At 41.6% G+C, this 27,210-nt stretch overlaps 1 protein-coding gene across 8 annotated transcripts in view; it reads left to right on the top strand.

Moving 5' to 3' along the window:
- Nucleotides 1-27,210, top strand: part of EHBP1 (EH domain binding protein 1) — a 270,384-nt gene that overhangs the window by 20,165 nt on the left and 223,009 nt on the right. The window lies entirely within an intron of this gene.

Genomic DNA, 27,210 nt, shown 5'->3' with positions numbered 1-27,210 from the left:
TTGTTCACCCTCATTAACTTAAATGGAAGGTTACACAGCTGCCCACATTGCACCAAGTAACTTGTCTGTTTCATTGTGCCTTGCCTAAATATATTTGTAGACTCCATATTCTAGTTTTTAGACTGTCCTGAATGCCACTCCATTTGGTAGATCTCATTCTCTGCCTTGAGAGAAAAATACAGTTGATTTGTATGCATGAATGAATGTGCCATAGTTTCTTAGCATTCATGTGAAGTGGATCAGTTCTAAGATGATGGGTTATCTCATACACAGATAAGTCCTCCACAATTGAGGCACAGGCACTTCCTAGCTATGTTGATTTACCATCCTCCATCATAGGCTCTTGGGTCATTCTGCATGCAACACACATGTTCTGCCACTTAGAAGCTTGTTTTAGAGGCTACTTTAATAAACCACCCAACATTTATCAGTACAGAAACAGAAAGGGATTCAACGCTCTTCTTATCCATTTTATGTGAACATTCTCAAGGCTGAAACACCAACTCCTAGAAGCCACTAATGAATGGCAGCTGCTTGAGTCTGGGGGCCGAGAATCTGTTCCCTACCCAAGCTTCCTCTGCTGCATTGCTCTTGACACTGAGTGTGGCCTTCCGGTCTCTCTTATGGGAAAATAAATGTAGTCAGCCTTAAAGCTGGGTGATAATCCGATTTATTGTCTGAAACCGATATGGCGTTCACATTGCAATACCGGTTTCAGACTTGTTGAGCTGCTGATACATTGCTGCTCCCCAGCTGCCATGTATTGGCAGCTCAAGTTGCCTTCACCTGAGCAGGCAGGCTGCATCTTTCCTCTGCAGGCAGTTGGTCGCTCCAGGAGGAAAGACTCGGCCCGCCTGCTCGGATGAAGGCAAAGGCAGATGTACACATGAAGCCTGAGAATGTGCTTTTCAGGCTCCGTGTGCTTGGCTGCTGCTTGCCTGCCTTTATCCTAAGGTGGGGAGGAAGAAACAGCCAAGATACATTCCAGATATTGTGATATATCAGCATATACTAGTATTTAGCTGCTGATATATCATGATGTTGCAGCCCTAGTCAGCCTTGTCTTGTTGTGTGAACACAGAAGTAGTTGGCAGAACTTGTCTCCTCTTTCTGTCCTCCTCTCTGGGGGGGGAGGTGGCAGGAGAGAAAGATGCACAGCAATCAGCTTGAGAATTTGACAAAATTGGTATGAAATATATCCGAACTAAAATATTTGTAAAATGTAGTCTGGTGTTTACAAGTCTGAACAAGCCTGGAAAGCTATAAAAATGTGATGAACCGGAGCTTAAATGGCTTAACTCATTCATTTTGTATCTGTTTGCTTCTGGGAATATTTATAAACAAATATCTACATTGGTGAAGGATTTGCATAATGTGTACATGCTCGATTGGCTAGTTACCCTCAATTTGTAACATATATTCCCATATTTGGCATCTGCTCAGGGCAAGAGCTGTCTCACACTGTATGGCCTTTCAGTAAACTTCTTTCCCATCCATTTACTTCAGCTGTGGTCTGCTCAGGTTTTTGCCTGTGCAGAAGGTTTTTATTACTCATCCCCAGCCTCTCCAGAAAGTTCCTTGTTCCTTTTTTGGCTGTTGCTTCCTCCAGTTCTCCTCTTAAATTCTCTGCTTATCCCTTACCTTTTTATATTTTGCTTCTGTCTACTCCCCTCCGCCACTCCCTGGCCATCAAACACTCACTGGTCCAGGGTCCCTCGGGGACCACCTGAACCCTTACATCCCAGTTTGATCACTGAGATTAACTGCAGGTTGGTTGAACAAGGTTGAACAAGCCAAGATGACAAGGCTCATCTGACAGCTCAGCTGACAGCCCAGTCCTGTGGAATGCTTTGCTGATAGAGATGCTGCAGGTGCCTTCTGTTTCAACCTGTAAATGTCTGCTGAAAGGCTTCCCATGCCTCCAAATTTATGCAGGCAATTAAGAAAACATTTTTCCATAATAGTTGATTCACTGAGTTTTCATTTTTAGATACTGTTATTATTTAGAGATATTATTGTAAACCACTTTGGCATTTCTATGATATATTTATAGTCAAAAATTTACAAATATTTTTATGAACAAAGATAAATAACTATTCTCTGGGAAAGAATAGCAGATACCTGGCTCCTAATCCAGCAGAATGTACTGGTTTTACTTTGTTAGTGTTATCCACCTGGTTCTTAGTGTATTGCTTGCATCTTTATAAATGCTGTTAACTGCTTTGAGGACTGTAGTCAAAAAGTGGACTATAAGTTGACTGAAACACCTTTCCTTTTCCATTACCCCTACTTTCCCCAGCTCTCTGTTCCTTAATGCTCTTTGCTGTTATCCACTGTCTAGTCAGTCTTCTCAAACGCTTTCTTCACTTCTTACCATTGTACATTCTGCCCTCTTTGGGCTATTGCTACCTGGTGCCAGAAATTTAAGACATTGTTTGAATCCAGCAAATGGTTTGGCACAATTGTGGTGGGTTTTCTGTATAATTGGGTGGGATGACGATCACTTGGCCACTTCAAGCTTGAGCTGGTGACAGCCCTGCTGCCAAGAGGAAGGGTTGGCAGCAACACTGGCCGTACTGCTCTGCTTCTTTTCGACAACCCCATGCGGGCGCAGGAAGGGCAGACTTTGCAGCAGGGGTGCAGTGAATGAGCATCACTGGATAGTAGTGGGAGCCACCTGCCCCGGAAGGACTTGTGGTGATGGTGGTGATTGATGCCTTGGTTGCAGGTAGAACACAAGAATAGCTTGCTGGATGAGGCCAGTGGCTCAGCTAGTGCAGCATCCTGTTCTGACAGTGGCCAACCAGATGCCTGTGGGAAACCAGGGAGCAGAACATGAGCACAAGAGCAGCCCTCTCCCCTCCCCTGGTTTGGAAGCATTGCTGCCTCCAACTGTGGAGGTAGAGCAGGGCCTTCGATAGCCCTCTCCTCCATGAATCTGTGCAATCCTCTTTTAAATTCATCTGAGTTGTTGGACACCACTTTCTCCTGTGGGAGTGAGTTCCAGGGTTGGACTATGGACTATGTACAATATCACTACATGAAGTACTTTCTTTTATCTGCCTGAAATCTTCCACCATTCAGCTTCATTGGATATCCATGAGTTCTAGTATTATGAGAGAGAAAAGCTTTTCTCTAGCCACTTTCTCCATGCCAGGCATAATGTTATAAACTTTGTCATAAAGCTCTTACTTACCTTTTCTCTGAGGGACGCGGGTGGTGCTGTGGGTAAAACCTCAGTGCCTAGGACTTGCTGATCGCAAGGTCGGTGGTTTGAATCCCCGCGACAGGGTGAGCTCCCGTCGTTTGGTCCCAGCTCCTGCCCACCTAGCAGTTTGAAAGCACCCCTAAGTGCAAGTAGATAAATAGGTACCGCTTTATAGCGGGAAGGTAAACGGCGTTTCCGTGTGCTGCGCTGGTGCAGGCTCGCCAGAGCAGCTTCGTCACGCTGGCCACGTGACCCGGAAGTGTCTCCGGACTGCGCTGGCTCCCAGCCTCTTGAGCGAGATGAGCGCGCAACCCTAGAGTCGGACACGACTGGCCCGTACGGGCAGGGGTACCTTTACCTTTACCTTTTCTCTAAATTAAAAAGCCCCAAACACCACAACCTTTCTTCATAGGGGAGTCGCTCCATCCCCTTGATCATTTTGATTGCCCTTTTGTGAACCTTTTCCAACTTTACAATATCCTTTTTGAGGTGAGATGACCAGAACTGTACATAGTACTCCAAATGCTGCTGCACCATAGATTTGTATAATGACATTATTTTCAATTCCTTTCCTAATGATGCCTAGAATGGAATTTGCCCTTTTCATGGCTACCACAACCTGGGTAGATATCGTCATTGAGCTATCTACTATGACCCCAAGGTCTTGCTCCTGGTCTGTCATCTCCAATTCAGGTCCCATGAGTGTGTATGTGAAATTAAAAATTTTTTGCTCCAACATACTTCACTTTATTTTGTTTACCTTGAATTGCATTTACCACTTCACCACCCATTCACTCTTTGGAGAGTTTTCCTAAAGCTATCCAGATATATTTATTTTGTTAGCTTTATTGTGTCTCACCCACCCTGCAGTATTTTTCCGCCTATAAGACACCCCCGTGTATAAGATGCCCCCTAATTTTGGGGACCCAGATTTAAGAAAATGGGGGGAGATGCATCTGTGTATAAGATGCCCCCTAATTTTTTAGGGGGGAAACCTAGTCTTATACACAGTTATACACGGAAAAATACTGTATTTGGTATCTTTTAATATCTGTGCATCATTTAATATCCATATGAATATCCTGTGTGCATGGTCATTAGGAGATTTGGGGCAAGGTGCCAGTGGTATGTTGATGATACCAGCTCTGTTTCTCTGTAATACGAATTGGGGGAGACTGTGCATGTCCTAAACAGATGCATTCATGTAGTTATGAGCTGCATGAAGGCTAAAAAACTGTGGCTGGATGCTGAGAGGATGGAGATCATATGGATGGGTGGTTCCTATATCTTGGAATAGGTTTGCAGTCCCTCTGAAGGAATAGGTATGTAGTTTCTGGTTCTATTGCCATCACTAGAGACCCAAGTATGACCAATTATAGGTAAAGGCAGTGCTTTTGTTCTGGGGGTATGCAGGGGTACGCATACCCCAAAACATTTTGTGAATCTTTGTAATTTTGTCCATTTACTGTATTTATTTTTCCCAATTTGAACTACAAAATGGTGATTTTCTTGAGTCAAAATGAGAGTATCCCTAAACATTTTTTTTAAGAAAAAAAGCATTGGGTAAAGGTAAAGGTAAATATTTACCTTTACTTCTTTTCACACTTACCTTCATTGAACTGAATGGGACTCGCTTTTGAGTAGACATGTATAGAATTGTGCTAGAATACAGTTTTAACCTGGCTCCTGAAGCTCATGAAAGCTGACTCCAGGTTTATATATCTAGGAAGAACATTCCATAGCTGGGGTGACATTACCAAAGAAGGCCTATTCCTGGTCACCATTTGCCTCTGAAAGGGGTCTCTGAAAATGATCCTGCTCATATGGGAGCAGGCAGTCCATCTAGACCTAGAAGCCACAAAAATCTGTGAGAGCAGAGGAGTTCATGGAGTTGCTCCTATTCAAGCCGTGCATCAGCAGGCTCGTTTTGCTATAGGCAAAGCATAGTTAAGGTTAGATTTCCACTGTATCTTCAATCATGCTTTTAAGATTAGAGCAATACAGTATTGGGATTGATAATAAATTTTATTAATCTTTTAAGCCATGTATTTTATGGGATCTGAGATAGGTCTTGGTTTATCCTTTGCCTTGTGTAATGACACAAGATTTTGATCAAGCATGTAGGATGTTATGGCTCTTTTGTGAAAGCTTGGAATGTGTCCAGGAATGTCTTGGCTCTAGCTGTAGGGAGGCTTACTTTCAAATAGCAGGGAGGCGATGACTAGGCTAATGACAACCTTGGTCGCTCTGATGTTTATAAGACACGTCCAGTATTACTACGGTACTACATATTTTTGTTTTATTACTAGAAATGCCGCATTGCAGGTAATACTTAGGGGGAAAGCCTGTAGTATTCATGCTGGCTTTTAGGTGGGGGTTATTCTGATTTTATATGGAGTTGATGTATATTGCTTTTAAATTTTTGTTTGTAAACTACCCAAAGGACTTGTTTGATGGGGTGATAAAGAAATATAACACATAGTATAGGAACCAAATTGTAGTAAGAAAACTCCTGACTAAATCATCTGTGTTTCACTGCAGAATTTGTAGTTTTACTGGTCCTGAAATATATTTATTTACTTAGTATGGAAGCATGACTTACCTCAGTTTGTTAACCTTGGATGCAAGCTGAAGCTGAATGAATCTAATGCTTTATGTTACTCCAGAAACCACCAAGTAGGGCTCTCACAAAAGTGTGCACCCGTGGTGATCAAAATCGGAGTGGGCAGCACAGCCCACCTAGATTCTGATCACACGCCTCTTTTGAGTGTGAAATGCTCTTTGAAAGTGCAGATTACACATGCTGACCAAGTCCACACAATCCTTGCCTTACTTCGTGCCAGGTCCCCACCTTAACCTCTGCTGCCCTACATGAAATCAGCTTCCAGCCTAGGTAGATGTAAATAATGTCTTTGAAGAGAGGGATTGTGGGGGTTGGTGGGGGTTGTGGGATTGGGGTCCTTGAAGAATTCCAGTGTCATGGTCATGTTGGGTGATTGACTGGTCCTGCCCACCTGACACAGTAGGTTGCAGAGGCCGGGGGACAGCAACATCTAACCTTCTGGTTGGAACCAGTTGATATGCCATGCAGTGTCTGCCTTATAGTGATAAACATGCATTCCTTGAATGCACACAGTTATATTTACTTTATTTATATAGCTGTCCATCAAAAATATAAACTGGGTAGTTTACAAAACTTCAAGATAGGCACTTTGCATGTGGCTGTCTTTTGAAGGAAGTTTAGAAACTTCAGCTGGTGTCAAATTCTGCTGGCCAGATGTTGGCTGGGCTATTTATTTAGGAGTTTATTTAGACTAGGGCAGTTGGCATAAATGACTCCAACAACATGGTATCAGTTGTGCTGGTTATCAGTGTGTTTCTGGGCACCTCTAAAAGTGTTGATTTTGACCTTTAAAACCCTAAATCAGGCTTCTTCAACCTCGACCCTCCATATGTTTCTCGCCTACAACTCCCATGATCCCTCGCTAGCAGGACCAGTGGTCAGGGATGATGGTAATTGTAGACTCAAAAACATCTGGAGGGCTGAGGTTGAGGAAGCCTGCCCTAAATGGTTTGGAACCAGGTTTCTTAAAAGACTGCCTGCATGCATATCAACCTTCCCACACTTTGAAATCATCATCTTCAGAGGTCCTGTGTGTGTGTGTGTGTGTGTGTGTGTGAATACTGGTGAAATTATTTAAATTGGCAGGTGAAGGGAGAGGGCCTTGTTTGCAGTAGCCCCACACTTTGTGGAATTCTATTATGCCAATTGAGGTCCATTTGACACCATTGTTACAAGACTTCAAATGGGTACTAAAGACCTTCTTTCACTTTGAGGTCTAAACCGCTGAGCTTCTTGGGCTGCTGATCATAAGGTCGTCAGTTCAGATCCGCATGACGGGGTGAGTTCCCGTTGCTCTGTCCCAGCTTCTGCCACCTAGTAGTTCGAAAGCATACCAGCACGAGTAGATAAATAGCTTTTGCTGCGGAGGAGGGAAAACAGCATTTCCGTGCTCTCTTGCTTCTGTCAGTGTCCTGTTGTGCCAGAATTGGTTTAGTTATGCTGGCCACGTGACCCAGAAAGCTGTCTGTGGACAAACGCTGGCTCCCTCGGTCTGAAAGCAATGATTTCAACTGGACTTAACCATCCAGGGATACTTTACCTTACCTTTACCTTTACTACCACTGCTGAATCATTTTGTTTTCATGACATTGTTCACAGCTGAATATTTATTACTATTATTGTTTTATTTATTTCTAGTGCTGTCTTTCATAGGAACATAGGAAGCTACCTTATACAGAGTAAGACTAACGGTCCATCTATCTCAATGTTATCTACACTGATTGGCAGTAGGCCTCCAGCGTTTTAGACACAGAATCTCTTCCAGTCCTACCTGATATGAGATTGAACTAGAAACCTGCATGCAAAGCAGATGCTCTACCACTCAGCGATGGTTGATGTGTTAAACATTGTGCTTTTACCTTTAATATTTACCATATATACTCGAGTATAAGCTGACTTTTTCAGCACATTTTTATGCTGAAAAAGCCCCCCTCGGCTTATACTTGAGTGAGGTGGGTGGGCGGTGGCGGCGGAAGGATGAGCGGCCCAAAAGGAGCCCTTTTTCGCTGCTGGTCCCGCCGCCGCCACCCGCCTCTCACAAGGGCAGGCACAGGAGCCGCAGTTGGGAGAGTGCTATGCCCCTCCCAACCGCAGCTCCTATGCCTGCTCTTGCGAGTGGCAGAGGCAGCGACGGAGGGATGAGCGGCCCGAAAGGAGCCCTTTTGGGCTGCTCCTTCCTCCTCCTCCGCCTTTGCCGCTGTCGGCGGCAAAGGCAGAACAAACAGCCCAAAAGTAGCCCTTTCAGGCTGCTTGTTCTTCCAGTTTTTTGTGCTAAAATTAGGTGCCTCAGCTTATATTCGGGTCAGCTTATACTCGAGTATATACGGTATATCATGTAAGCTGCCATGTGGCCCTGAAAAGCTGCCTACAGATATCTTATAATTTTTGTTATTGATCTTTCCCGCAAGAAGTTGGTATTGATACTAAAATGAGATGGTGGTGTATGAGATTAATAGTTCTATTTCAGACTGAGAACAAAACACACTGCATATTATGAAACTATTATTTAAAAACAAATTGCTAATGTTCTTAGGAGACCTACATGTCATGCAAAAGCTGTTGTGTCTTTTGGTGAGCATTATTATTGAGTGAGCGAGTGATTGTTTTGCTTTGGGATATAGATGTTTTGTCTAGATGTTGAAAATTTCCCTCTTTTTATTTCGGGTTGGTTCATCACTCCCTCAAGTCCGGAATTTAGTGCACAGTTAGAACAGATATTTCTGTCTCCCCTTGTCTCTGCAAGCTATAACCAGCAGACATTTTTCTCCTATTGTTATCACACTGATTGAGAAATTGTGCATAGGGTGCATACTACCCCCTCTCCTGCCTCTGCATGAGATACTCTTGTTCCTGACAGATTATGATATATAGTCCTCTGTAGATTGCACCACCACTGTGATGCTATCATTAATTCTGACATTTCGGGTGGCTGTTTGTTTTTGTTTTAATTCCCACAGTCTTCACAAAAGTTGCAGTCTCATTTGTCAGAATGGCTTCCAGGCTGTCAGAACATTTGGACAGAACATCTGGCTAAATGGATGAGCGCTGTGTCCAGGGGATTACATAGCACAATTATTCTAGAGAGGAAAATGGTGTGTGGTGTGGGAGGAACTTAGATAATATGGCATTTAAAATAACTAAGATGGGAAACATTATGGTTCTGGTGTGGATTAAGTAATTAATGGGCATAAATCACCATGAGGGAGCACTAAAGGATAGCAAAGGATTATATCTAGGTTCACTCATGTTTTCATTTCTGATTTGTTTTATTTAACTAAATGATTTTTCTAAATAAACATAAAAAACCAACCCCCCATCACCTGCACCCTACAAACACAGGTTCCTCTGGGAAAACATTGTTTCAAAGTGTTAGGTGCGACTCCAGTGGGTGGCAGTGTAAATGATGTTCCTTTGAGTACATGATAAAACGGTGTCTGCCCTTTATGGTAAAGGTAAAGGAACCCCTGACCGTTAGGTCCAGCCGCGGACAACTCTGGAGTTGCGGCGCTCATCTCGCTTTACTGGCCGAGGGAGCCGGCATACAGCTGCCGGGTCATGTGGCCAGCATGACTAAGCCGCTTCTGGCGAACCAGAGCAGCGCACGGAAACGCTGTTCACCTTCCCGCCAGAGCGGTACCTATTTATCTACTTGCACTTCGTGCTTTCGAACTGCTAGGTTGGCAGGAGCAGGGACCGAGCAACAGGAGCTCACCCTGCTGCAGGGATTCAAACCGCTGACCTTCTGATCAGCAAGCCCTAGACTCTGTGGTTTAATCCACAGCGCCACCCATGTCCTGCCATGTTATGGTAAAGTTTTCCTTTTCTCCTTTTCTAGCTAATGCTGTGAATTCCTTAGTCAATTTTTCAGAAGGTACAGCTGCCCATACTTTCTGTTTCCACTAAAACAGAAATCCTAAAAGAGGATTAATTATTTATATCTAAAATTAACATTTTCATATTTAAAGATCGTTAGCGAAACCAAGGTTGGGATGTAAATAATACTTGGTTTATAATCAAGCTTATTTATTTAACAATGGTCTTCCAAAATGGTTGCAATTTATTGCATGCCCACCACATGTGAAGAAGAGTTTTTCTGATTTCCTTATACCCTCAACAGAGAGGAGAGACTGCTTTATTAATGTATCTGCATCTCAGAGGTGTTTGATGCCACCTATGTAAAAGCTTGAGAGTGCTTTCTTTTACATGCATGGAACTGACCTCAGGGATTTTTCAAAAATCATTTCTGGTTTTAAGATACTGGTTGTCTGAAAAATTTGGTCCCCCAATAGAGCTTTTTCATTGTGTGTCCTTAAGTGGAGTTTGGGATAATGGCCTCTCAGACTTTGTGTTCTCAATAATTATTTGTCCACTGTTCATTGAAATATTGTATAGCAGGCATTGTTGGATAGTACTTGGGCAAGGGAGACCTGGTTTAAATCTGGACTCACTGCAAGGCCTTAGGACAGTCATTGTCTCTCAATCCAACCTACCTCACAGGGTTGAAGGTAGAGGGGGAGGAACATCATTTAATCCAGGGGTGGACAACATGGTGCCCTTCATATGTTGCTGAGACTCCAGCTCCCATCAGCCCCAGCCAGTATGGTCATTGATGATAGAAGCTAAAGTCCAGCAGCATATGGAGGGCACCACATTGGCTATCCCTGATTTCCTTGGTGGAAAGATAAAGAAGTCTGTCATTGAGGCTTTCTGTGCGCTCTCAAAATGGAGCCCTCGTTTCCCCATTACTCCTTCTGAGTACAACTGCCAACAACAAACCAGCACTTCATGCTAAACTCATGTTGTTGAAGTTATACTCGGAAAGGTTAGTTTTAGGGACTCTCAGTCATTTGTTCTACATTGAGTGATTGCTGTTTAACAGCATCCCATTAATATTATGGCTTAAACAGTTTAGGAACTGGCAATCTGACAGCCCCAGCTACACTGTTATGAGTTTAGCATGAGGCTGCTCCAGTGAGTGGCAACTACAAGAACACTCAGCCATTCACAGTGTGATTGGTGTCAGCAGATGCAATTAGAGTTGCCTTGTTGAATGCTTAAAGCTATTGGTTGTTGTTTTTTTAATAAAAAGTGTGTGTGTGTGTGTGTGTGTGTGTGTGTGTGTGTGTTTATGGATAAAAGGCACATGGGAGAAATCATAGAGCTATGGCAATTGTTCTTCTATTATTATTATTATTAATAATAATAATAATAATAATAATAATAATAATAATTTATACCCCACCCATCTGGCTGGGTTTCCCCAGCCACTCTGGGTGGCTCCGAACTAAATATTAATAACACAATACAGCATTAAACATTAAAAACTTCCCTAAACATGGCTGCCTTCAGATGTCTTTTAAAAGTAAGATAGTTGCTTATCGCCTTGACATCTGATGGGAGGGCATTCCACAGGGCAGATACCACTACCAAGAAGGCCCTCTGCCTGGTTCCCTGTAACCGCACTTCTCGCAGTGAGGGAACCGCCAGAAGGCCCTCAGCTGAACGATGTTGGTGGAGACGCTCCTTCAGGTATACAGGACGGAGGCCGTTTAGGGCTTTAAAGGTCAGCACCAACACTTTGAATTGTGCTCGGAAACATACTAGGAGCCAATGCAGGTCTTTTAGGACTGGAGTTATATGGTCTCGGCGGCCACTCCCAGTCACCAATGTAGCTGCCACATTCTGGATTAATTGAAGTTTCCGGGTCACCTTTAAAAGTAGCCCCACATAGAGCGTGTTGCAGTAGTCCAAGCAGGAGATAACTAGAGCATGTACCACTCTGGTGAGACAGTCCACAGGCAGGTAGGGTCTCAGCCTGCGTACCAGATGGAGCTGGTAGACAGCTGCCCTGGACACAGAATTAACCTGCACCTCCATGAACAGCTGTGAGTCCAAAATTAATCCCAGGCTGTGCATCTGATCTTTCAGGGGCACAGTTACCCCATTCAGGACCAGGGAGTCCTCTACACCAGCCCGCCCCCTGTCCCCCAAGAACAGTACTTCTGTCTTGTCAGGATTCAACCTCAGTCACCATCCATCCTCCAACAGCCTCCAGACACTCACACAGGACCTTCACTGCCCTCACTGGTTCTGATTTAAAAGAGAGGTAGACCTAGATATCATCCGCATATTGATGAACACCCAGCCCAAACCACCTGATGTAGATGTATTTTTAGCATGGGAGAAGGGACGGAACGCTGAGGCACCCCACAAGTGAGAGCCCAGAGGTCTGAACACTCATCTCCCACCACCATTTTCTGCACATGGCCCAGGAGAAAGGAGCAGAACCACTGTATAACAGTGCCCCCAGCCCCTATAGATGGTCCAGAGGGATGTTATGGTTGATGGTATCAAAAGCTGCTGAGAGATGTAGCAGAACTAGGAAACAGCTCTCACCTTTTTCCCTAGCCCGCCAGAGATCATTGACCAGCGCAACCAAGGCAGTTTCAGTCCCATAGTGAGGCCTGAATCCTGATTGGAAGGGATCCAAATGGTCCGCATCCTCCAGGCGTGCTTGGAGTTGTTCAGCAGCCACCCGCTCAATCACCTTGCCCAAGAATGGAAGATTTGAGACTGGGCGATAGTTGGCCATATTGGCCAGGTCTAAATATGTTTTTTAAAGAAGCGGTTTAATGACCACCTCTTTCAGCGGGCCTGAGAAGGCTCCCCCACAGAGGGAAGCATTCACCACCCCACAGAGCCCCACTAGTCTGGGATAACCCCTCAGAGACAATTATGGGTACATGTAGATGAGAAGGAGAGTGGGGGAAAAGACCCGTTGCACTAGCAGAAGCCGTTAAATGGGCTTCCACTAGCAACACTAGTTACCCTATATCGAGCTAATTTTATTAATACATATACATAGCTGTACTGTGAAACATTTAGTTCCCATTTAAAACTAATAGTAGTGTCCCATTGGCAAACCATGGGAGCACAGCCATGTCTACGTATGGCACCAAGCAATGTATCCCTTAGAGGCTAGATTATTCTGAGCCGTTCAAACATGACTGTGTACTTGCTTCTGATTCAAACGTGTTACTTTTTGTCTTTTTTAAAAAAATCCTTTGAGGGATTCTGTGCAAGGCCTGTATGCAACTGCTCTACTGGAGCTCACAGACAGCGCAGTTGATCTTCTGCAGTATGGTCATCTCTGCTGCTGCCAGGGCGCCGATGGGAGGTGGTCAGGCAGGTACCACAACAGGGGCTGTGAATGCTGGAGTGATGGCAGAAGCTCTTGAGTCTTTCTGCTGCCCCTTCACAGTGTTCTGGGCATGGCACATGGCGAGGTGTTAGCAGAGAGGAGAGGTGAAGTGGCATCTTCTGAGGTAGCAGCTAGCTGTTGTTCACTCAGTTGGGACAGAGTAGCTTGACCATTCAGGGCCAGGTTGTCCTTGTCAACATCAGAATTAAGTTCTTAGCAGGTGGCAGTTCTTTGCTGCTTGTCCTGCAGCAAAAATGGTCTGCCATGTTCAGTGCCAAGATGTTCCCTCCTCTCTTCAGCACTGATAAAACTGGGTGTTGTCTATGAACTTGGTATTTTACAAAGACACTTTTGGCTCAGTAATTGATTGTAAATCCTCATAGAGAAGTCACATTGGTTCTAGCAGTGCTTCTCAGTGTGGAAAATATTGCTTGGCAGGATGAAAATGGTGGCCCGACAACATTTTAATACAAATTAGTCATGTTAGAATTGTCATGCATACATCCACCACTGAGAAGAGACCTTGGAAGAATGGGAGTTGCCTCAGAGTTTTTCTGTGAATAGCATTACTAAGTCACATAGCTGTTTTCCCTTATACTGTTGAAATGTGTGGATTTTTGAAGGCTTCAGCTCCTGCATCAACGCATGCTGTGCTCTGTCACAATTCGACTCAGTTATTAAAAGTATGTGATGAGGTCAAAAGGCTCCTTGACAAGGGAGTTTGATTGGACTGCCTGTAGCATTTGCAAGTTCCTCCACTTAATTATCCAGAAGCATTAGCAATGAACTAGCAAAATCCTTGTTCAGTTCCATCCTGTGAAGTGGTTCATATTTAACTTAACCTATCCTGAATATTCAGAGTGTGCCCACTAATCCAAAAAAATTCAGCAAGTACAACTATTAGGAAGCTAACTCCACAAGTTACCTTTGTCCATACAGTAAACTCTGATCTCTCGGAGTTGTTATGGAAGGCAATTGTGGATAGTTATGTGAAGAATGGTTTTACTCCATAACCTATTCTCTATAAAAAGTTGTAGTTGTTGTTACTATTACTATTATTGTTATTTTATTTATACCCCACCTGTCTCGCTGGGTTTCCCCAGCCACTGTGGTGGGCTTACAGCACATATAAATAGTAAAATGTCAAACATTTAAAACTTCCTTGCCTTCAGATGTCTTCTAAATGTGTAGTTCTTTATCTCCTTGACATCTGATAGGAGGGCATTCCATAGTATCTTGTTTAATGGATCAGTGTCTTGTTTAATTCAACACCCTCTTCAGACTTCATTTCTATTGGACTTAGATTTAAGAATACAAAGATTTGGACCTGCCACACCGTACTTCAAAGCTCAGTAGGGAAAATTAGTGGCATATACATGTGGGAGGTCTTTGTGCTTTTTAAATCGTCAAGCCAGAAAGCAAAGCATGCCCTTGATACAGCAAATTTGATGAAGTTCTAATATAAGCCCTATCTAAATTGTACCTGTCTACTTTGTAATGTAAACAGGTCAAGTCACTTGACTAGCCTCTCGCTTTCTAGCTTAGCACAAAATAAGTCATCGGAAGAAGAAAACAGCTCCATATTCTGATCATTCTGATCACTTTGATCTCAGTAGGCAGGAAGTTCCAATCAGGCACCTTCACTGTACTCTTTTTGGTACCGGCTAAAATAATCTTGTTTAGACGAGCCTTACCCAGATGCTTAGAAAGTTGGGGTAATTTTAATCTGTTTCAGTATTTTAACTTTTGTATGTTTTTAAGTAGGGTTGTAATTTTTTCTTGATTTTACTGTTTTATCTTTTGTAAGCTGCTCTGAGGTTTTACTTACACAAACAGTGTATATATTTTACAAATAAATAAATAAATAAATAAATCCAATAGTTACTCCTTCAAATAGCAAATGCAAGTGGTGAGTGTCTACAGGACCATAGTGAAAACATAGCCACTGAAGTACGTCTGCAGAAATACAAGCGGGGGGTTAAGTGGACATCCTATACACACCAAAACAGCACAATGTGAATTGAGCATTTTCAGTTCCCATGTAATGCTGACTTTCTATTTGCAGGGCAAAAAATTCAGATAGGAAGAGATGTTTACACGGAAGAGCTAAGATTGATTAATCCAATGCTCTGGTTTCTCATTTCTTTTTAGCTTTAAAATAGCTATATATTTTTACCCTTCTCCTACAACTCACTGCTGGAGGAAGCGGTCTTACATTCTTTAATTTTAATTATTTCTTTTATTATGACAAGGGAATACTTGTCTCCATCCTGGGCAGATCTGAGGATCTTGAAGGGAGCTTCATGGGAAGAGGAACCAGGGAAGAAGGACAAGGACAGGAAATGCTGCCTGAATATACCTGGTTCCATATAGACAACTTGTAAATTTCTACTTTTCCTAGATCTCAGTGGAATTTTATTTTGAGGCTATTTTGTGAGCTGCTTTGAGAGCTTTCCTGGCCTATAGACTTCCGGGTTGGCGCCTCCGGACAATGGCGGAATTCCTCTGATCGGGAGGAATTCGCTGCGTGGAAATTAGGGTCTGGCCACCACGGCGAAGGCGGGGACCCATAAAATCACAGGCGGGAGAAGCCTGTGAACGTGGGATTCGGCTGGCACCTTTTGCGCCTCCCCTACTCGCGGGGAAACCCGGTTTCGGGGCTCCGGAGCGACGTGGGATGAGTGGCGCGGTGCTTTGAATCGACTGCTTTTTTCACGGAGTGAAGCCGCATTGCTGTTGCCGGAGAGCGCTGACTTTTTCCTGTGGACAATTTGATCTTGAAACAACTACCTGTGAGTAGAATGGAAAATTGGATTTTTAAACGTCTTAATTTGGCACCGAAACGGGGAGGTTCTAAACAGGAAGTCCGTCTCCCCCTTTTGTAAATAGACTGAAGCAAAGAGGCTGCAAGCTAAAGTCTTGGAAAGTCTTCTGTAAAGAATTAAATCTCCATCGGCTAAAATCGTTAAACCCCCCTTGGAAGCAGGAGAAGAGGGGGGGAATTTTAGATCACCTAAGCCTGCAGGAGAGAGAGTGAAGAAAGATAAATTACCACCGTTTTGAACCTGGAAACGGGCTGCCAGTAAGATTGACGTTTTGGGAAAGTTCATTGACTGTGAATAAAACGTATGTTGACAGATAGTTAAACAAGAGAAATATATTGTTTCCATTGTTTCCCTCTGCACTTAAAAAGGAGCAAAACTAACTGAAAATTGAAACTAATTTTGTTGCTGGATCTGCATTTAAAAGGACTGATACAAATAGAAATTGTTTCCTCTAGAGGGAGCCTTTGAAACTGTTACAGGAGTGGAGCTGGGGAATTTTCCAGCTGCAGAGATAAAAGACCGTGAGAATCAGGGATTGACCTTGGACTGGTAAGAATGTCGACAGAAGAAGCCTTAGTGATTGCATTTTGCAAGATAAGTGCTTCATTGGAACAGCTTCATAAGAAGACGAATGTGATGACTATTAAAATTGATAATCTGGGACAAAAAATGACTGATTTGGGACAAAAAGTGAACATCTATACAGAAACTACTCAGGAATCGATTCAGGAATCTACTTTGACATGGCAAGTTGTGGAGAAGACGAGGGAGAAAGTTGTTGTTGAACCTCAAGTAATACAAGTGGAGAGAGCCCCAGCCTTACAGAGGCAATTTGATGAATATAAGTTGTTGCCTTCTTTGACTGAATTTAGAGAAAGTCAGATTTTGAGGATTGGAGCCCCGCTTGGATTGGAGAAGGAAAGTTGGACAGATCCCCTTATGCAGGGATGTTCTGGCTTTTGGGACCTGGATTTGGGTCAGGAGGAGATTGGAGTTGTGGGGGCCTTCAGTTTTGGAGGGATTTTGAAACACGTCCTGAAATATCTTTTGGACTTTAGTTTTGACTACGGAGAATGGGCTGACCTGTCAAGAAGGAATAAAGACATTGTTAGGTTGGAGCTTCCCCGAGATCTACTCCTCAGTGCCAAAGGAAGGAAATTAAGAACAAGATCAGCAGAAGATAAAGTAAAGTATATGTATAAATATGAAGAAGATCTGCAGAAGGGACATGGAAAAGAGTTAAGAGCCTCGGACAGAAGATCACCAGGTTGATGGACCATATAGAATTGATAGAAAGGACTGGCAGAATCCGAGACCAGGGAGAAGAGACGGTGGAAGACGATTGGAAAAAAGTTTAAAATTTATTTATAGAAATATTGTAAAATTAATGAGTGTTAGAAAAATGTTGGGATGAAATTACATGGCTTTAGTAGAAATGTTATAAGGAGTTAAGTACAAATAAGTTTTATGGTATTAATGGTAAGATAAGGTTAAAATAAATTAAGATAATTATATGACAGAAAACAGAGAAAGATGGAAAGGATTTGCTGAAATAATTAATAACTAGAATACAAAAAAGGGAGGTGTGATGAGGTCGATGAAACAAGTAAATGAAAGACAAAGATATGGAAATATTGGATGTGTTTTTAATTGTTTTTGCCTTTGTTTTTGTTTTGATGTATTGTTTTTTGTTTTTTTATGTATTGTAATGTATTGATTTGTTTTGTTTAATCTTTCTCTTTTTTTTTCTTCTTTCTGTAATCTTTAAACTTTTAATAAATATTATTTTTTTAAAAAAAGAGAGCTTTCCCGGCCTATACAGCCTATAATCTATTCTAAATAATAAATTCTACCCCAATGACTGATGTGTGTACAGGTCCCATCTTCTTTCTTCCTCACATTCCCCTTAAGCTGGTCACAACTAAGCACATTTTTCAATAGGAGCTGAAGCAGTTATTCTTGCTTTATGCTTCTTTTTTGCATACTTTTTACTTGTCATTGTCCATATAGTCAGCATTTGATGGCTCAGCCCTGAACTATGCTAGCAGCCAGTAGGAAGTGGTCGGAGAATGTTGAATTAAAACATGATTGAATGAAGCATTCCTGTGACTGTATGGCTAAGCAGGGTCTTGAGAGAGTTGGTCCTTTCTAGGCTCCCTACAGCTTTCCTTATGATAGGTTGTTTTTATGATAACAAAGTGTCTAGCTCAGTTCATTGAACATGAGACTCTTTATCTCTGGGTTGTGGGTTTGAGCCCCACATTGGGTACAAAGATTCCTGCATTCCAGGGGGTGGATTAGATGACCATTAGAGTCCCTTCCAGTTCTAGGATACTATGAAAATGGTTGGAAGCAGTCAGTACTGGACGTCTATATTTTTCGTCAGTGAAAAATGTATAGTGAAAAGTATTATTACAGCTTTTGTTTATATCGGATTGGCAATAGGCCCTCTTCAGGCCTGAAAAGTATGTAGAGGGATGGTTTGATGCGTATATGGCAGTACCACCGGACGCAGGCTGCCCGCTCTTGACCTTTACATGTTTAGAGTGAAGTTCTGAAGGAGGCTTGTAAGTGTATTTGCCTGAAGGCGCTTACAAGCCTCCTCATAATCAGAAAATTGCCTTATGAGGGCTCCCAGATCATGAGGAGACTTGTAAGTGCTTTTAGGCAAATGCACTTGCAAGCTCTTTTCAGACCTTCATGCAAAACATGCAAAAGTCAGGAGTGTGGAGGGTGTATGTCCTCACAGGTCCAAGCTGAAGGCATGGAGAGGACTTATGAATATACTGTATTGAGTTACTTCATTTTCTTTCTAAAAAAATATATATACTGACAGTTCAGAATTGGAAACTGCCAGAACTACTAAGGAAACCAGCAACTGCTAGCATAGCATTGTATTTAGTACAGCCCAGTTTGAAGTTGTGGTGAGTAGAGGTTCTGAAGCAAAATAAATCCTGTACGCCTGGACAAATGGAGGTGATTGTCGGCATCATCGTATTAAAAACGACCTGAAATAAGTAGCATATTGTGGTGCCTTGGGGGGACATCATGAAAAATATTGACTAAACATAGGGTGTTTAAATGTAGTGGCATTCATGTTTGACAGCTAACTTATGTGGAACCAGGATTTTATGGAAGGAGCAAGGCTTCCTCTGAAAAATGAGACATGTTATTATTTTATTTTAAAACTGTATTCCAAACTAAAGTTCCAAGCAGAATTTAGAGGCAGTAAGCTTTTTAGAGGAGTTTCTCAGTGAAAACTCCACATGTGATGCTGAAAAGCAAAGCACAGCAGTGAGCCAGTGACACACAAAATGAAATCTTATCTCCAAAATACCCTGACTTCATTCCTCAAGTAATTATTTTTATCCTTCAATAGGTGTGTCTGCCCGCTATTGTGCAGAAACATTGCTACATCTCATGTTAATTATACTCTTATGCTTGCTTCAGAAGGGCAATTTAGCAGAGTGCAGTAATTAATTCAACCCAAATCAAACAGTAAAAAAAAAAAAATGCAATTAGGTGCCAAAGTTACATACACAGACACTATTTCTTCTCTGAAGCATTTATGTTAGCAAACAGAAGGGGAATATTGAGACAGGCTGTGTGTAGTGGAGTAAAAAAATTGCTTGAGTTAAAAGACATTTTATTTCATTTTGGTTTTAAATGTTTTAATTCTGCATAGGAGTGCTGGCTGGAATTTAATGGGAGTCAGGTCTGGAGAAAGGAAGGGCTATGCTACACACTGTACAATTAATAGGTATACTTTACACATACGAAAAAAGATGCCTTCCTGGAACATGTATTATTTCTAACATATCAGCAAAGAAGTTACTAGCCTAACCTATGTCAGCAGCTCAAAAAAAACAGGAAGCAAAAAGAGTGAAAGCTCTTAGTTTACTAAAAGTTTCCCTTCCTCTTCACTGGGGAAGGGATGATTCTTACACTTCATAAGTGACCTGTTCCAGATTTTCCTATTCGGTCTAATCTTTTAGTGGAAGAGTAAAACTATTTTCATATTTTAATAACACAGAGGATTGTAATGTGTGATTGTGAAAACTGTTTGGAAACTTCACTTAAATCGAAATAAATACAGCCACTTGGCTGTTAGAATCATAGAATCATAGAGTTGGAAGAGACCACAAGGGCCATTGAGTCCAACCTGCCAAGCAGGAAACACCATCAGAGCACTCCTGACATATGGTTGTCAAGCCTCTGCTTAAAGACCTCCAAAGAAGGAGACTCCACCACACTCCTTGGCAGCAAATTCCACTGTCGAACAGCTCTTACTGTCAGGAAGTTAACTAGCACCAGATGATTTGCAACCTTCATTTCTAATATTGAAATAACTTCATTGGCTTTTGCTCCGAGCACAGTTCAAAGTGCCTGGTGCCTACCTTTTTAAAACCTTATGATGCTTAGAAGGACCCCAGGGTACCTGAAGGAATGCCTGCTTCATGATAAGCTGCCCATGTATTGAGTTCATCTTTGGAGGCTGTCCTTGAGGTTCTCCAACCATCCAGGGTAAGGTGGAAGGTGATGACAAGAGGAAAAACCATTTCTTTAAAAAAAGAAAAAAGAAAACAGTGTTTCTGTTTTCTACTTGTAGAGGCCTTTATACAGGTCAGTTACAAACAGTTTGAAACACTACTTTGGTACCTCTGGTTACGAACTTAATTTGTTCCGGAGTTCTGTTCTTAACCTGAAACTGTTCTTAACCTGAGGTACCACTTTAGCTAATGGGGCCTCCCGCTGCTGCTGCGCCACCGGCACATGATTTCTGTTCTCATCCTGAGGCAAAGTTCTTAACTGGAGAGCCAGTGCGGTGTAGTGGTTAAGAGCGGTAGTCTTGTAATCTGGGGAACCGGGTTCGATTCCCCGCTCCTCCACCTGCAGCTGCTGGGTGACCTTGGGCCAGTCACACTTCTCTGAAGTCTCTCAGCCCCACTCGCCTCACAGAGTGTTTGTTGGGGGGGGGGAGGGAAAGGAGAATGTTAGCCGCTTTGAGACTCCTTCGGGTAGTGATAAAGCGGGATATCAAATCCAAACTCTTCTTCTTCTTAACCCAAGGTAATATTTCTGGGTTAGCAGAGTCTGTAACCTGAAGCGTCTGTAACCCAAGGTGTTTGTAACCCGAGGTACCACTGTATTGTTATAAGCACTATGGGTTTGCGGGGTAAACTTTTATTATTTACATAGTACAGTCGTACCTTGGAAGTCGAAAAGCTTAGTTCCCAAACGTTTTGGCTCCCGAATGTCGCAAACGTGAAAGTGACTGTTCCAGTTTGTGAACTATTTTTGGAAGCCGAACGTCTGACGGGGCTTCCGTGGCTTCCAATTGGCTGCAGGAGCTTCCTGCAGCCAATCAGAAGCCGTACTTTGGTTTTCCGGAACGGATTCCATTCGACTTCCAAGGTACGACTGTATGTAAGTGGAGTTTTAGTGTCAGTGTTTTCTGGATCTTATTGTTGCTGGCTGAGCTAGAGATCAGAGAGCCAAGGCCATGGTTGGTTGCAGTTTTGGTTGCAGTGTGGTTTGCATGTGTGTAGGGGGGCATTACTGGGTTAAGTTAGCCATATTGATTTGGATGTTGTGGGGGGCGGGATCAGTCATTGTCTTGTTGGACTATATCTTTGTTCTTCTGAAAGCAAACCTTTCTAACAGGCACAGTGACTTACAGTTTTAACATTGGAGGAGCTTTCCCAGGTACTGTGGTGAAATACTGGTTCCTTAACCTTCTGTTTTTGAACTCCTGAAAAAGTTTGTTTCTGTGTGTCATTTACCACAGTTTCAAATACTGTACTGGGTACATTCACATATTTCAGCTGCTGCTCACACATTTCATGGAAAAGCACCCAACTGTGAGCTGTGAAGCAATGAGGCAACCAAGTGGAGTATATGCATATGTGAATTAGCCCTGTAAGTGAAATGATTGACTTGAGAGTTTGAATAACAGTTATGTCCCTGTGGCTAATTCTCAAGGTGGATTGTTTGTTACATTTTCAGAAACTGAAAAAGAATTTTTTTTCCCAAAAGGAACTGATTCTCATATTTGTTTTAACTGATTTTAATACTGTATTGTGTTTTTATTTAATTGTAAATTGCCCTGGGACCTTATGGTGAAGGTACGGTAAGTGTTGTCTGTTGGCAACTTTGTTATTGTTGAGTTTGAGACAGAAATTAAAAAGAAAATTGGTTGGCAATATGATGTTCATCAATATGATGAAATCTAATTCTTTTAAAAAAAGAGCCATTCCTGATGTTTGTCTTACCTGCAAATGATGTTAAAAGTTGTGTTGCAGGGAAGGGTTGCTTACACTTGGCTGTGGCTGAGCTGCTTCTTCTTGACCCAACAAATTATTGTAGGAATTACAACCTGCAACTTGTGAATGCACATTTAAGTGTCACATCCACAGGGTCTTGCTTTGGAGGCATTTATTTGTGTCTGTCAGTGAACCGTCACATGTTATGTTGGCCATAGGTCATTTGCCAGAAAACCCTTTCCCTTAAACTTCCAATAAACATTACCGCAACACTTGTTTGCCACTTGTCCTTTAGCTCTTTACGTATATTTCCGTATATGGATTTCTTTTACCATACTTTTAGAACAAACAGTTACCTTAGTTACAGTCTAAGCAGGTAGGCACACTGTAATTAAAGAATAAAAGATTCTGTTCTAAAGGCCTAGAGAGGCATGGTTTATGACCATTTAGCTATAAACCCACACTAGAAGGGGAATGGGAAGGAAGGAAAAGTATACTTGTCCTTAAGCAAAGTGTAAGTGTTCAGAGTCCTAGGGAGTGCTGGAGAGGTTCTGTGCTGTTGGAGCTATGAGAGCCCACTAGCCTTTGACTCTAATGGGTTTCTTAATACATTCTTGCCAAGTCATGCCAATGTATAGGGAAGGTGACTGTAAAATGAGTGATTCCTACAATTTCCGTAACTCCTTTCAGAATAGTGAGAAATGGTTAAAACTGGCCATCCTGTTTGCTTAACAGAAGGTTAAATATTTTGATAGTGAGCAGTTATGTAAACCTAGGCATCTCTGTCTGCAATCTGCCTTTAAATCACCTCACCATTGTGTGGATGAATCACATGGAGGAGCTGAGTATCCTTCACTTAGCAATCCTGCATGTTAATCTTTAGGTCAGATGTGTGTGAACTCAGGATATTCTTGAATGCTTTTCAGCAGGTGATTGGGATCAGGCTTGTTTCCTGGTTCATGGAGGGTTTTGTGTCACACTATAGTTGTGTCAATCTTATACCTGTGCCATGATCTACAGAGCTAATCCATATCATAAATTCAGATTCACACACCCTTCCTCACAATTCCCCATGTTGTTGGATTCATGTTCCTACATGTTATCTAACACTCCTTTGGTATTGGAATCTTTTGCGTTCTTCTAGGATATGCAGAGTCCATGCTTGTCTCACCATCCACCACATCATTCATATTATAGTTATAAGGATCTCATCTTGGCCAGTTAGTATCACCACAATGGGGTGAATCATTATTGCTAAAGCTCCTTAAACACTTGGCCTTCATTCAGACAATGAATTCCACCAGTTATTGGTTCCATTTTTTCTAATTGTAGCTATTTCAGTAATAATCCGTTTTTTATTATGTCCCTCTAAAGTTGTCTGTTCTCTTAACCACTTCTAATTGTTTTTGGAATGTAGGGTGTAATAAACCAGAAGCTTTTCTTTTAGGAATACTAGGTGTGGAGAAACCCAATGACCAGAAAAAACTGTTTATTTATACAACCACAGCTGCCTGAATGATGCTGGCACAGAAATGGAAGGAAGATATAGTTCCAACCAAGGAAGAGTGGCAGATTAGATTAATGGACTATGCTGAAATGGCAAAACTCACTGGAAGAGTCAGACACTAGGAAGAAACAACTTTTAATAAAGAATGGGGGGATCATGTAAACTATCTGAAAAATTATTGTAAACAATGCAGTTCATTAGTAGGATTGTCTTAAAACTGTAGTTAAAACTATTAACTAAGAAATAGTGAGGGAGCAATTAAAAAATGGGATATTTGTATTTGATGTTTGCATGTTATAAAAATTAAACTGAAAAATAAAATGTATTTTAAAAAAATAAATGAAAAGCAATCAAGGTGTGTCTCAAAGCTTTGATTATCACATTTAAAAGCTCTAACATGATTATTCTTTTCTATTAATTGTTCCTATGTAGAAAGTAATGCAGTTATAACTTGTGACATACTTGAAGCCCTGTTTAATGCTTTAGTGATGGGTTCCGTAAGTTCTTTGGACTGTTATGTAATATAGTTTATTAGCTAATATATTTCCAGTGTCCAAAAAACCGATACTCCAGTTCTTTGGTTCCATAAGTAAGTACATTGTTTCCAAGTCTGTTGGCTTGTTTTTAGGTAAGGCACACACTGTGGAAACTCTGTAGAAATGTTTAATTACTGTAATTCAATGAGACCAAGACTCCTTTTATAGAATTTAGACGGTAAAATGTTTCAATTTAAACACATGGGATCCCACAGCTGGATATTCCATATACCTTAAAGCCACTGCCTTCCAAATTAGAGGATCAATTTGTTTACTAATTTTACTCATTGTTCCCATTACACTATATTTTTCAATTATGGAGTCATAGCCTATTGATTTAAACTGAATATTCCCATTTTCAAATCACAGTATGTTCCCTTTAAGGAGATTTGTAAACAAACCCCAAATGTTCTTCAAATTAGAAATAGTTCTTGAATACTCTTATAACTGCAGAAACCATTATGATATTGCAAGAGAGTTGATTAAATTAAGTTCTTTTCTAGTTCTTGAATGCGAGAAACACCATGATCATAACTAACTGCTTTTTCGGATCCTGTATTTTGATTACAAGTATTTCTGCAGCAGCAGTGGCCCTAAGCTTGTCTGTGCAATTTTTAATGATTCCTCTGCTTCCTGAGCAAGTTTTATTGCCTTCTCCTTTTCAACTTCCATATTTTCAAAGAAGACGACCATCTTACCTTCTGTAGGTTTTAACTTTTCACTCCCCAGTTCCTGCTCTAATGTTACTGTCTGTTGTTCTAAGCTAAAATAAGTCTCTTCCTAATCTTCAATCACCTCCGTTTTTCTTCTGTTTTTTTACTCCATTTAAAGCCTTTTGGAAACTATGGGAAACATAAAGGAAACCCCATAACATGCAATATTCTTTCTGCATGTTTGATGGTCTAAACTCTTATGCAATAAGAGTGAAATGCTTCCTCCAAATATTTTAATGGATTGTCAGAGTCACAGCATTTCCCATCCCATACACATGGACCCCTTTTTTCAGTAAAGCTCTCTAAAGGTGTCAAATCCATCCTTCCTAAGGAACTTTTAGCTACAGTTTCTTCACCATTGGGATGCTTAGACATAGTTTATTCTCTCTAGCCACAAAAAAATCTTGCATGCTGCTTTAGACATACTTCTGTTAAACCATTTTTCTTTGTGCATGTGCTTTCACCACCTTATAAATTAAGCTTTTAATCTCTTGCTCCCCTAAGGAGCAGACTGATATAAGCCTTACTTATTTTTTGTCTATAATAGAAGTCAGATCTGCTTTTTACCATATGTCAGAAAGATAAGTTTGGTCACATTTACAACATGTGGTTTTCTGCTCTAAACATTTATCTATACCCTAAGCACAAAATTATAAATGGGCTCTGGTTGCTCCCCTTTATTTACAGGGTTTTTAGGAGGTAGACATTTTTCTGCTGGACCAAACTTTCCTTCTTTATGCAATCTGACAAATGGTGAAAAGTCCCTACCTTGTAACTCCAATGGTCATAACAACATTTACTAAACCTTTTTTTTTTCATTACACATCTTCCTGTTTAACAGAACTCAGATTTGCCTCTATTCCTGCCTAAATAAATCTCCTGACACGTGGTTCTTTGTTTTATTCTGGACTGGCGATCCTAAAATATCTTTTAAATGCCAGGTGGGGTGACCCAGTCATTTTTAGAGGCAGTGCTCAAGCAGTACAGTCAATATTCAATATCCCAGCAATACAATTAAAATTCAAAAAGAGAAAGAGGAATGGAAAAAGTTTTGGATATACTCAATGCCTAGTCTGCTGTCCCAAACAGCTTCCCAGGAATACAATTAGCCATTTCCAAGGAAACTGCAAATTCTGGCCTTATGCCCTATAAATTATCTGGCCCTATGCCCTAAATCCTGGCCTTGTGCCCTTGTTGGTCCAGTGACCCAAGAGAAAAATTAAAATAAGGGTATTGGGGCACTCACATAAGCCAAAAGCTCTCTGGAGCGAAACTACTAACACAAACAAAAGAAGAAGAAGAGGGAAATACTCACACTCCAAACTCACTACACACTCTCCATGTGGTCTTAAACCACCCTTGCAACCTGCTGTTCTCCACCTATTTGTTACAAGTGTGTACCTTCTGCCAGCACTCATGTATGTTCATATACACACTGCTGAGAGGTTTAGGATCTTTTGCTAGAGTTATGATATATGCTTGTTATGGATGAAGTTTCTTCTTTGCATACCACTGGTAGTTTGTTTAGAGCAGGCATGGCCAAACTTGGCCCTCCAGCTGTTTTGGGACTACAATTCCCATCATCCCTGACCACTGGTCCTGTTAGCTAGGGATGATGGGAGTCGTACAGTGGTACCTCTGGTTACGTACTTAATTCATTCCAGAGGTCCATTCTTAACCTGAAACTGTTGTCATCCTGAAGCAAAGTTCTTAACCCGAGGTACTATTTCTGGGCTAGTGGAGTGTGTAAGCTGAAGTGTATGTAACCCGAGGTACCACTGTAGTCCCAAAACAGCTGGAGGGCCAAGTTTGGCCATGCCTGGTTTAGAGGAAGTGTGTAAGCTGAAGTGTATGTAACCCGAGGTACCACTGTAGTCCCAAAACAGCTGGAGGGCCAAGTTTGGCCATGCCTGGTTTAGAGGAAACAAGCCACAATCCCAGGTTCTCAAGCAACAAGAAGTCCAGAAATAGCAAAGTGCTTGTTAAATGTCATTTAATATTGCATGCAAACCAGGCCCACCTGATAGCATTTCAAATTGTACCACTTGCATCTGTGTCCTCCAAATAAAATGCCTCTGAAAATTGATTTTCAATCTATCCATCTATGTATTTTACTGGATACTTGGTGTGTGTGTGTGCATGTGTACATTTATATGTAGATAATTAGTTTGAAAAACCTATGATTTTTTGAATTGGAGAGTTTTGAAATAGCTCAACGGAGTTGATATGAGAAGGTAATTGATGAATTGTAGTGTCTTTCATATGAAGGAGTGGCGCAAGAGAAAGCACTGTTCTTTTATCACATCATAAATCAATCAATAAATAAATCTAGAA

Source organism: Podarcis filfolensis, assembly GCF_964270895.1.
Source record: "Podarcis filfolensis genome assembly, chromosome: 3".
Taxonomy (NCBI): domain Eukaryota; kingdom Metazoa; phylum Chordata; class Lepidosauria; order Squamata; family Lacertidae; genus Podarcis; species Podarcis filfolensis.
The sequence above is the reverse complement of the archived record's forward strand: the minus strand, read 5'-3'. Positions and strand labels throughout refer to the sequence as shown.